At 39.6% G+C, this 12,522-nt stretch overlaps 1 protein-coding gene across 1 annotated transcript in view; it reads left to right on the forward strand.

Annotated features, from left to right (window-relative positions):
• The first annotated feature begins 10,346 nt into the window (after positions 1–10,346).
• HAPLN3 (hyaluronan and proteoglycan link protein 3) overlaps positions 10,347–12,522 on the forward strand; it is a 69,252-nt gene continuing 67,076 nt past the window's right edge. The window contains exon 1 of the mRNA XM_073568709.1: positions 10,347–10,497. The gene's annotated coding sequence lies outside the window, so the exon portion shown is untranslated. The remainder of the gene's footprint in view (positions 10,498–12,522) is intronic.

The raw sequence follows: 12,522 nt of genomic DNA on the forward strand, positions 1-12,522 counted from the left end.
AGCCGGAAGAAGTGATCGAACATCCAGGTATTTACACACGGCCGCCTACAGTGGTCACATACTCTGCAGATAACCAGAAAGCAGTGGCACCTGCAGTGGAAACAGTGCCTGTGGTTGAATCACGGGGCATGCCGGATGCACCATCGAATGGAAAATGGAGCAGGAAAAGTGGTGCATGTTACACATGCTGTATAAGGAATTTTGTTTAACTTTTCATGGGCAAGGTGCCGAGGTGCTCACTGACTGTTTCTTAGTGGACTTGCCAATGGCTGCCACCCCGTGCCACCTTGTTACAGGTCATTGCCCTCATTAAGGAACAAGGAGGAGAATCCAAAGCTAGAGTGTCCTTAAGAGTTATCTTTATTTTTGCCATAAAACTCCTCTTTGTCTAATTGCTTTATACATTCTTTTGGAGTAGCATTAGCATCCACCTCTATTTGTGAGATATAACATGGTTTAGGTGGATTTTACAGCTATGTACCTACTGAATCTATTGCTATTTATTATTTTTTGCATTTCAGGATGTAGGACACTATATGATAACAACCTTGAGAGGTGTTGCTGGCCATGTGCAGACCCTACTTAGTATATTATGGCTGTATCGTACAATATAAGCATATTTTACCATTTACCTTTCGTGTCTCCCCTATTGCCTCATAGATTGCAAGCTTGCGAGCAGGACTCTCACTCCTTTTGGCATCTGAGTTATGTTTATTTTGTATTGCCCTTATTGTCTGCACAAGTCCCCTTTAAAACGTAAAGTGTTGTGGAATATGTTGGCACTATAGAAATAAAAATTATAATTATTATTTTGGTTTTCACTCAATTTTCGATTGAAAAGTAGCCCAATAGACTAACTTCAAGGAGAAGACAAATCAACACTTTTTTTTTTTATAATACTTGTCTATTAATCCAAAATAGATACCTTATATCCAAATACTTTACTATAAACTATACAAAACTTTACTATATACAGTGGGTTCCTTTAGTCACATCTCGGTTTCTGGTGTCTGATCCTGCCATTGTCACTCACTTGACAAGCAGCAGGATAACAAAGAATGCTGACACTGGATAGTATCTCATTTCACTTGAAATTAGCATTATCACTCTTGGACTTTCCTGTACCACAAATCCAAACTATGCCTAGCATTGTCAGAAAGACAAAAAGTTGAAGGGTTTTTGGAGATAGAAAGAGTCAGACACAAGAGCACTGATACTAAAGTGATGGAATAAAATAGCTGGATTGAAAACATAAAATAATTGAAAAAATAAAGGAGCAAAATAAGTAAACAAGAAATATACTGCATATATGCACATGTCAAAGAGCAAGAGAAGATAGAGAAAAGTTAAAACATTAGAGATGAGTGAGCATTAAAATGCTCAGATGCTCGTCACTCGATTGGTCAATTTCTGATGCTTGGGTGCTCTTTTTGAGTAATGAGTATAATGGGAGTCAATGGAAAATCCAAACTTTTTTTGGTAGACCCTACAAGGAGGTCTGGGGGCAGTCAAAATGTTGAAATAGATGGAAACTGTTCTGTATGGAAGGAATGGAAGGAGAACAGCAAGGAGAAGACCCCTGGAAGCATCTCTGACTCCCTGATCGCTGCTGAGAACAATGGTGTTACACTTTTACTCCACTTTAAGGACTCACAATAAATCATTCAAAATCGACGAGAAATTGAAGTTTACACAAAAAAAACGTTAAGAAATGTTAGTTTCCTGGACAATGACTTCTATATCAGGCAGAATTGAGAGTCCTCAGTGGTTGATACCTTTTAATGGCTAACTGAAAAGATGGTAACACATTGCAAGCTTTCGAGACAACTCAGGTCTCTTCATCAGGCTAGACTAATACAACATCTGAAGAATCACATATATATGCACGACACAGCACAGAAAAAATGCAATAGATAAGACAAGTGACGTGAAGCAGAATTATCATTATGGGATAGGGAGAAACATAAATATTGGACCAGTTCATAGATAAGGAGTCTGGATGTTTTATTGTCCTCTGATTGGGGTCTCCTAATGTGTTGTCATGCCCCCACAAGGTCTTAGCAAATTCCTTAATTGATGTAAAAAATTGATAATTCTGCTTCACTGTCACTTGTCTTATCTATTGCATTTTTTCTGTGCTGTGTTGTGTATAAATATGTGATTCTTTAGATGTTGTATTAGTCAATGCCTGATGATGAGACCTGAGTAGTCTCGAAAGTTTGCAATGTGTTACCATCTTTTCAGTTAGCCATTAAAAGGTATCAACCACTGAGGACTCTCAATTCTGAATATTTTTCTATCTACTGGCTAACACGGTACAAAGATATACATCTTTCCTGTTTCTACATCAGGCTAAATTTAAAAAGGATTTAAAAAAAAATATATAATTTAAGTTAACCAACATTTTATTTTTTATAAATTTTTTTTGGAAATTTCAGTGTAATTAATGAAGGAAACAAGAAGTGCCAAAAATTAGGGACTTGGATACACCCTGTATTAGACATAAAGGAAGACTTCATACACATTCTGTTGAAATTGTCATGTAGTGGTACTCTTAGAATAATAAAGGTTATGCACTAAGTGCAAATTCTGTCCAAAATTAGATACACCACCGAATCCAACAACTGTACTGCCTCAATCAAATACTGTGAACAAAGTGTAATTGTGGTGCTCCTGCATTCATAAAAGCTCCACGCACAGTGCAAAGCCTGTCAATAATTACAAGCAGGGTCATCCATACACCCTTGAAGGCACCAACTGTAGTGCCTCATAAATAAATTAAGAGAGTGTAGTTGTGGCACTTCTACACTCATAAAGGCTTTGCAGAAAGTGCAAACCCAGGAAGCAATTATAAGTAGGGTCATCCATAGACCATATAAGGTAACAAGTGGTGGGTCTCTTTCAAATATTGTCAAACAAATAAAGCAGCACTCTGTAGCACCATAGCATGCAAATATGAAAAAATTGGAAGAAAAGAAAAGAAATAAATAAAACAAAATTTTTTTTCATTTTTTTAATTATTTTTCATTTCATTCATTTTTTTATTTTATTTTTTCCTTATTTCCTTGAATGTTCTTTTATTAATACTCTAATTAATTTCTACAGAGAATATTGCTACTTATTGTGGCTGCCTTCCATGTACTTTCCATGCTCACACATACTGTATCTCCATACCTCTAGGAACTAGTTATTCTCGTATATTTCCTTTGGTAGGGCAATTTCTCCAAAATTAATTTTAATTTTTTTCCCTGTATGCAACTAAACATGTTACAAGCAACAAGTAACTATGTTATATTTTCAACATTTTAGATACTTCTGTCATATATGAAGTGTGAACCTTGTGTTAACTGGTGGTTCTTGTTTTTTTGTCATATATTTAAACATTTATGATGATTATCATCTTTCATTAGCCCTTGTAATATTGATTCTGAAACACGGTGATTTTTATGTTTTTAATGGATTTTTTGTGCTTTTCTGTCTTTTGTTCCCAGTCTGATGAAGGTCTGAGTTGTAGACCGAAACGTCACATGATTTTGGGAGAATCTGTTGTACAAGTATATTTCTTCTGCATATACTTCTTTTGAGTGCCAGAATTTCTTATACTATACGTTTTGAGGAGTGGTATCCTTTTCCGTGCACCTCAAAGACGGAGTGACATGTACTCTATTTCTAATAATCAATTTCTGGAACAAAAATATTTTGTGAACTGTACCAGGCCAGGTGGTTTTTAAAAAATTTAAAGCACTGTTATTTTACACAAACCATGTTAAACTGTGAAGAAGCACAAAAAGAAAAATTAGGAAAAACCGCACCATATGATAAATATAGCGTTGCTCCTTGTTAACACAGCATGGATCCAATAGTGTTGACCACCGGAAAAAATTGACAAAAAAAAGAAGAAAAGGATCCACAAAGCTGTATGAATAAAAATATGTAGCTTTATTTCACATGGTTACAAAAGGGGTATCCAGACAATTAAGAAATCGTGCTCCTTGTATGTTAAACTGTATGGATGATTAATTGAATCCTGAACAAATTTTTGAATGTAAATATTTTGAAAGTATACTTCAGGTATTCCAACGCTCCTAAATTCTTTGCAGAAAGTGCAAATCCAGTAAATTATTATAAAGGAGGGTAATACAGTAATCCTCTTCAAGTGTCCACTTCATATTCTTCTTTCTCGGGAGGCTGATGGGACTGCCTCCACCTGCTTCGTGGAGGGAGCCAGATTCCTAGATGCCTGGACTGTAAGTGACCTGGCTTCGGGGCAACAGCTCCCTGTATCACCTGCACTATCACCTGTTCCTGCATTGGAGGTGGGAAACCCCAAGGACAGAATGATTTCTCAGGGGTGGTAGTCCCTTCTCAAGCCGCCTAGAGGAGTCTCTAAGGCCCGTTCATTTCTCAAGAAGGTTTTATCCTGCCCCCGTAATTCTGGCATCACACCCAATGCATATCAGCAATGTTGACCCTTCATTTTGAGGAACGTAACCCTGGTTTTGGTCGTCAGCTGTTGCAGCCTTCGATGCAAGTGTTTTGTCTCTACTACCCCCTTCTCAAAGTCTTCGATGGACACCTTTCTCTGCTTCCGGTCATACCTTCCCATGGGATGCCATCTCGTGGCACCTTGCGGCAAGCGGGCCAACTTGAATTTCTCCTGCCCTGGTCCTGCTTGCCTCCTTGTCTCTTCTGACCAGCCTAGTCCCCACAGTCTGCTCACTCGTTGCTAGTTCCTGGCTCCTGTCTGTAAGAACCCCAGCGGCGAAGGCTACGGCCTGGGTTCAGACCTTGGTGGTTCTGGGAAAGCAGATGGTCCTGGACCACTGGCTACTGCCACCTTCCCAGTTGTGCCAGCTTGGTCTGGCTCCAATATTCCGCCGGTCGCTCTCTTAGGAGGCTCGCGTGATTCTGCCATCTTTGATGCAACTAAGCACGTTATACTGTATGGATTTCTAATTCAGTTCAGAAAGCTCAGCATGTTTACTCATCCCAACAAAACATCTAAATTTGACTGTTATATTGGAAAACATGATGTCTTGGTTTCTGCTGAATGATTGTCCAGTATTGGTGATTTGACCTTTTGCATGGGTCATCACTGATGTTGACCTGCGATGACTGAAATGACTGTCAGCACATGAATGGCTATAAACATTATATGTAAATTGGTTTTTCTATAACTGTTTCATCAGCTAATATACTGTGAACCATTGTCAGATGTTACTATAAAACCCCGGCTTTTATGTAGTTATATTTTTTATTTAGATATGTGGTAAACAAGGCACAATATACAAAGCAAATAAAAAACATGAAATTTACATTGAATATGATGTCTGATCTGTAAGCAGAAAAAGAGCTGAGAAAACGTATATTTATTATTATGGATAAAGAACAAAGATATACGGTAATCTAAATGATTATTTATTAATTGACATTTTTTGCTCACCTTGAACTTAGCTATCTGGGGTATACATAGAAATCATGATGCCCCATACCAAAAGTTCTAAATAAGCCTCCCCCCCAAAAAAATAAAATAAAATAATAACTTTGTCGGGGTCACAGAAAAGCATATCTTACAACTTTGTTGCCTTTATAAAGTAATTTTCCTCCTACTGAAGCCCTAGACTGTCCTTTCATTGCACCCATAAAATGATGCCAGCAAACGTGCCCCCCAAACCAAGTATGCTGTCCCCTCCAAATGCATAGTATGATGACTGTATGCCCCCACACAGCCCTCCACACAGTATAATAGTCTCCATACAAACTGTAAGATGGCCGCCGGACAAGTTCTTGAGAGGAGATATGTGTCATCACGGTTATTAAGTACGGTGAGGTGAACGACCGGTCATAAGAGATGGGTGGGAATGACTGGTCACATATCCCCACCCAAGGGGCGTGGTTCAGTTTATAAAATGGAGGCCAGTTACCTCAATCAGTGTCGTGGCTGGAGGTGTGGAGACCTCCATGTGTGTGTTGCTGAAGACACTGACCTGAGCGGGCGGACCCGCATTACTATATGGACTCGTTATTCTGTTTTTTACTTTGTGCCGGAAAAGGTTTTTAATTTGTTTTTCTGTCTAGAGCAGTTTATTCCGTTTTAATAAATGTGCTTGGACATTTGATCATTATTGCTTCTTGTGCCTACCTCAGCCGAGTGAGTGTGGACCCCTACAAAACCTTAACACTGATTAATTGCTTGCATACAGTGAAATGACTCCCACTTAGCCCTCCATAATGTTTCAAGGCCCCTACATAGTTCTCAAAATATTTTAATTTCCCCCACATATCCTTGCAAATATTATAATGGCCCCCACATAGCTTTCCTTATAGTAAAATGGGGCACATAGTCTTCCATATATTAGTATACTGCACCCCATAATCCTCCGTATAGTATATTGTACCACATAGTTCCCCATATCATATAGTATAATGCACTCCCTGTATCCCTCCTTATAGTATAATACACTCTCCAAAGTCATCCATACAGTATAATGCACTCCCCATAGTCCTCCATATCGTATAATGCACTCCCCTAGTCCTCCTCCATTATACTATATGGAGGACTCTGGAGAGTGAATTATACTGTTTTAGTTCACTCTCATAGTCATCCATACAATATAATGCACTTCCCATAGTCCTCCATATAGCATAATTCACTCCCCATAGTCCTCCATACAGTATAATGTTCTACATAGTCCTCCATATAGCATAATGCACTCCTTGTTGTCCTACTTATAGTAAAATACACTCTCCATTGTCCTCCATACAGTATAATTCCCTCCCCATAGTCCTCTATACAGTATAATTCACTCCTCATAGTCCTCTATACAGTATAATTCACCCCATATTCCTCCTTATAGTATAATACACCGGCCATATTCCTACATACAGAGTAATTCACTCCGTATAGTCCTCCATATAGTATAATGCACTCCCATATAGTCCTGCATACAGTTTAATGTTCTACCCATTGTCCTCCATACAATATTATGGCCATCACAATGTACTCACTGATTTAAAAAAATACTCACCTCTCCTCATACCTCCACTGTTTCAGTCTCTGCAGCAAGTTTTCTAATTCACTGCACATCTCAGCTCAGAGGGCGCCATATAGTGATGTCATCACGCTCGCTGCGCTGAGACATCAGATGCTAAGGAAAAATGAAGGAGGAGGAAGCGTCAGCTGATGATCCCTCTTTTATCATTAGTTTCAACTTCATCAGCATTCATGATGCCCATAATTTGATCATGGGCGGTGGCGTCGGCGCAGCCACTGGGCCTTTATGGCTTACAGGCACTACAGCAGTCCCGTGGCTTGCTGCCATTGGCGATACACAATTGTTAACTATCATGCACCCTCATACCCAAGATGCAGTGAATTATGTGCACATACAGTGTTTTAAACTGTGGCTGCTTCAAAAATCGCTTTAAAATTCTTTTAAAAATGCTGAAAAAATTCTTCTTCTTCCTCATTGTGAAACATCTTTTCTGCTCATATCTTCAGTGTTTTGAGTGTCTGTTTTTTTTTACTTTTTACATTTTCAAAAACACCTGGTAGAAACTAAGAAACTTCTTTGAAGCAATTCTTTATGGGATCTTCTTCAAACCAGGCACAGTTCAATAAAAAAAAGCTGCAAAAATGCCTTAGGAAAAAAGAAAAACTTTGAAATAAATGTTTAAAACATGAAAAAGGAGAGTTTAGTGAATTGGTTTCCACTTGAAAAACTCCATATTTTTGAAGGTCTCAGAAACTTTCATCTGCACATACCCTCAGGGCATTTTGAGGAGTTTTTTGGAACTGGTCGGCTCCAAAACATACTTGCTCAAAAAATGCTTAAAAGACTCTTCCTATTGAAAAATGACTTGGCTGTTCAGATGTTAAGTCTTTTCATCGTTTTTAATTAGCTTCAAGTAATTAAAAAAAAGTAAGCAGAGCATTCTTCAGGTATTTCCACTTTGAAGCCGCTGGGTACTTTACAATAGAATTCAATGTGAAGCCTACAAAAAGATGAATGGGTGTATTTTTGAGCATTTTGTATGTGTTTTTGGAGGGTTTTTGCCTCATATGAAACAGTTTAATTGCTTAATGGATTTAAAAAAAAGGTGACACAATTTCGCACAAAAAAAGTTAAAGATTGTCCAAAAAACTTACAAAATGTTAACCAAAAATGGGTGCGATAAATAAACGCAAATTGAATGGGAATGTCCTCATTTTTGAACACTGTTTGCACACTGGACTCCTGAGCAGAGATTTTAAAGGGAATTTGTCATCAGGTTTTTGCCATCTAATCTGAGACCAGCATAAAGTAGAGACAGAGATCATGATCCCAGTGATGTGTCACTTATTAGGCTGCTTGCTGAATTTGTGATAAAATCACTGTTGTATCAACAGAAGATTATTACTAAGAAATTAGATTATCACTAATTGCTAGATTATAACCAGTAAACCTGCTACCATGTAATCCTCCATATTCATGAGCTCTGTATAACCCTGCCCCCCCACCACTGATTGGCAGCTTCCTGCCTATGCACAGTTGACACAGAAAGCTGCCAATCAGAGGTAACATAGTAACATAGTTAGCAAGGCCGAAAAAATACATTTGTCCATCCTGTTCAGCCTATATCTCGTCAGAATAAATCCCCAGATCTACGTCCCTCTAAAGAACCTAGTAACTGTAAGATACAATACAGTATTGTTACGCTCCAGGAAGACATCCAGGCCTCTCTTGAACCCCTCGACTGAGTTCGCCATCACCAACTCCTCAGTCAAGGAATTCCAGATTCTCACTGCCCTAACAGTAAAGAATCCTCTTCTATGTTGGTGGAGAAACCTTTTCTCCAGATGCAGAGAATGCCCCTTTGTGACTGTCGCATTCCTTGGTATAAACAGATCCTTGGAGAGATATTTGTATTGTCCCCTTATATACTTATACATGGTTATTAGATCGCCCCTCAGTCGTCTTAATCCTAATTTTAATCCTAATAATCCTAAGGTGTGGGTGCCTTCAGTGAACTGGTGGATCTGCAGCAAATAGTGATTTTATCAAAACTACAGTCCAGTAAGTGACACATCGTTAAAATCAGGGTCTCTGCTCCTACACTATGGTGCTCTCAGATGGGTTAGACAGTTATTGGTGAGTGGTGACATTATTTTTGAATAATATGATGCAAGCAACAATGAATCTTCTCAGCATTGTCTGCTCTGTTACATACTGCTTGAAAATTTGTGAACAACATGTTCTCTTTAAGGCTACTTTCACACATCAGTTTTTTGCCGTCAGGCAGGATCCGGCTATTTTTAGAAAAAACGGATCCGGCATAAATTTTGGAGAACTGTAGAAACGGATCCGTTTTTTTGCTGGATCCGTCTAGCAGGTTATATCTGTTCCTGGGGGCTGGCCAATTGGATCTGAGCATGCGCAGACTTAAAAAAACCGGATCCGGTGGCTGGATCCGTCTTTTTCTGGATCCGGCGCATTCCGGCGCCCATAGACTTTCATTGTAACAAAAAGCTGGAAGCGCCGGATCCGGCGCTTCCGGCTTTTTCGCCGGAGACAAAAAACGTTACAGTAGCCGTTTTTTCCAGACGCCGGAATGAGACAAGTTGCCGGATCCGGCAAAAAACGGATGAAACGCAATGCCATCCGGCACGATCCAGTGCTAATGCAAGTCAATGGGGAAAAACTGGATCCGGCATTGCATTTTGCCGGATCCGGTTTTACAAAAAAAAGCCGGATCGCACCTGAAGGCAAGAAACTGATGTGTGAAAGAGGCCTAATAAGAATGAAACGTAGCCTACACTTGTAATGTCGAAAAATGATGATCGTCACAAGTCTATAGCGAAACAATCTTGGTAAAACTCCATTTATGTTCAGTAAGGCATTCCTTCCACTATGTCCCTGCCAGTGCATCACTGGACTGAATGCCAATACTCCTCACATCTATAGTGCTGGCCTTATGCTCCTGTCTGTACAAGCATTCACAACCAGCTAGTGATCACTTTGCATTCCACCCAGTGATAAACTTCCCAATAGAGGGAAACCGAGCTGCAGCCACCAACCCCTGCCTGCAATCAGTCTGGATTTCCTTCCAGATTCCTCTAAGTAAAAAGTCACCCATATATGCAGAGCACAGTGCCCAGCAGGTACCCATGTACCATGCCATCTACATCTAATGATCACAACTTTCCTAGGGTATAATGCATGGCAGCCACATTAACCCTGTGCTGGAGGGAATCAATGCAGTGGGTGATGGCACATGGATGGCTGCGGTCACTGGCACCCACCCAATCCCCACCTAGCCATTCACAGCAGCCCTGGAAGGAGGCATGTTCTGTATGAAGGGGCTGTATCAGAGCTGACTTGGGGCTTGGCTTGTGCTGACGTCCTGTGCTTCCACTTTACTACTCATTAAGACTGGAACCCAAACATTTTACTACAGAGCTGCAGAGCCAGTCACAGAGGAAGGTGCCCATATTACACCCCTGATTAACCCAGACATGTGAGTATATGATTTCCTGCCTGCTCAGATCTCCATCCTCTGCATCTGCATCTTTCCTATGCAAGGTTCAATCTCTAATCAATGGTTGTATATTCTTCTGATCATTGTGGATCCCCAGACTATGAGCCAATAAATGCTGCTCCTATCAGGACATCAGTATGAATACTCTATGTAGGTGTGCAGGCAACACTCTACAACCTGTTGCTGTGCTGCCAAGTGATGCCTTTATCATGTTGCCACTATTTATGTTATTATACAATATTTACATTCTTCTTTCCTAATATTTGTATCTACTTTTCTATTATGTAACTGATAATATACCACAAAGGATCAGGCTCACACATCAGTGAGGGTTGCACTCTGGTGTCCCTGTCACACACAGACTTTAGGGACATTTTATTCCAAATGATTCCGTCTTAAAGTTAGGAGAGTATTGAACAAAAGAGGTATTGTTCCCTGTGATGCTTCACACAAAGAAGACAAGTATTAGAGGGCTTACCATGCTGGAATTGATGGCTCTTTCATACTCAGGGCTGCAGTCTGTTGCTGCTACTTTTAGATCTGATTTCCCTTCTTTCCACTTTCTCATTGTGAATTGTTTCCTAAGTAAATTTCACCTACTATTCCAAACAGATGTCAGTTTGGTTACCCAAGAGATGGGAGGACTATGAGAATGTGTCCCCCTCTGCTGGTGTGACTCTGGAAGCTGTGGATTCCTAAGGTTTCATGTCTACACATTATTAGCAGTGTGGCATCCTCCCCACTTTCTAAGAATCTGTCTCAATAGCAGATCAGCTGTCAGATTTCATCTGTAGGTCTGCCAGATTACAGGAGGGTCATCTTGGTTGATTTCTGTGGTATGATGGTATGATTAGCAATCATCACTGCAGCCTGTCCAACATATTTCACTATCACTAGTAGAATGAATGGCATTTTGCTCTCCTGACATTTTTCATTGGTTAGTAATGATCTGTTTGTTCTTTGCCACTTAAGATCTCATTAAATGAACTTTTGTAATAGTCTACCTTCAGCAAAGGCTTCTAGATGTGTCATTGAGTAACCTAACAGACACCCTACTTGCTAAAATGTATGGGTGTCACACAGTGCTCTGTTAGGTTACTCAATGGCAGAGCACCATGTGACACCCAACTTGCTAAAATGTATGGTGATAAAATTTGATCCTTGACTGCTGCTATCAGAGCCTGAAGCTGCAGGACGGAGGCTATATACTCCTGCTATATACTATATATACAGTATGTGTGTGTGTCCAAAATTGGACATCACCTTTAATGGACACATGTCTTTTTTCGCCCACACTATATGTGAGTATATAGCCTCCATCCAACTGCAGCTTCAGTCTCTGATACCAGCAGTCAAGGATCAAATATATACATATGAAAAAAAAAATATATGCTTAACTGCATGCATTCAAGCTAAGAAATAAAAATCATTTTTGCAATTGGGCTTCATTACAACTGTAAATTTTACCTTTAGCTCTTTGAACTTCACTGCACGTTCACCAGTGATGTGGTCTGTGGTTATAATAGAGGCGCTCATAAAAAGACAGATAAAATAATTACAGCCTCTCTGCCAGACTGAGCGCACTGATAGATTCTCAGTTAACTCATTCTGCAGCCAGCAATAGCTATAGAAGGCAAGCAGTGCAAATATTTTACTGAAACCCAATTCCAAAAATGATTTTTTTTTCTGCTTAGTATACCGTACATGCATTTAGATAAAAAAAAAAAAGTCGCAAATATGGACAACCTCTTAAGTTTAGCCATGGAGGGGAATATATACATGTATGCATGTATGCTTTAGATTTATTTATTGACCACTATGGCTGTATTTTATCTGATGGTCATGCATCCATAGTTAATTAGAACCCCCATAATGACAGGCTGCTAAATCTACTTTTATGTCATTTTCTGATCCAGTCATCAGATCATTGTAGCAAGAGTCAACATACCTGTCTGGCAGAAGCATTATGGTTGTTGTGTGGGATTCTTAAGGCCCCGTCACACA

Source organism: Dendrobates tinctorius, unplaced genomic scaffold, assembly GCF_039654945.1.
Source record: "Dendrobates tinctorius isolate UK_male_01 unplaced genomic scaffold, ASM3965494v1 ptg000022l, whole genome shotgun sequence".
Lineage (NCBI taxonomy): Eukaryota > Metazoa > Chordata > Amphibia > Anura > Dendrobatidae > Dendrobates > Dendrobates tinctorius.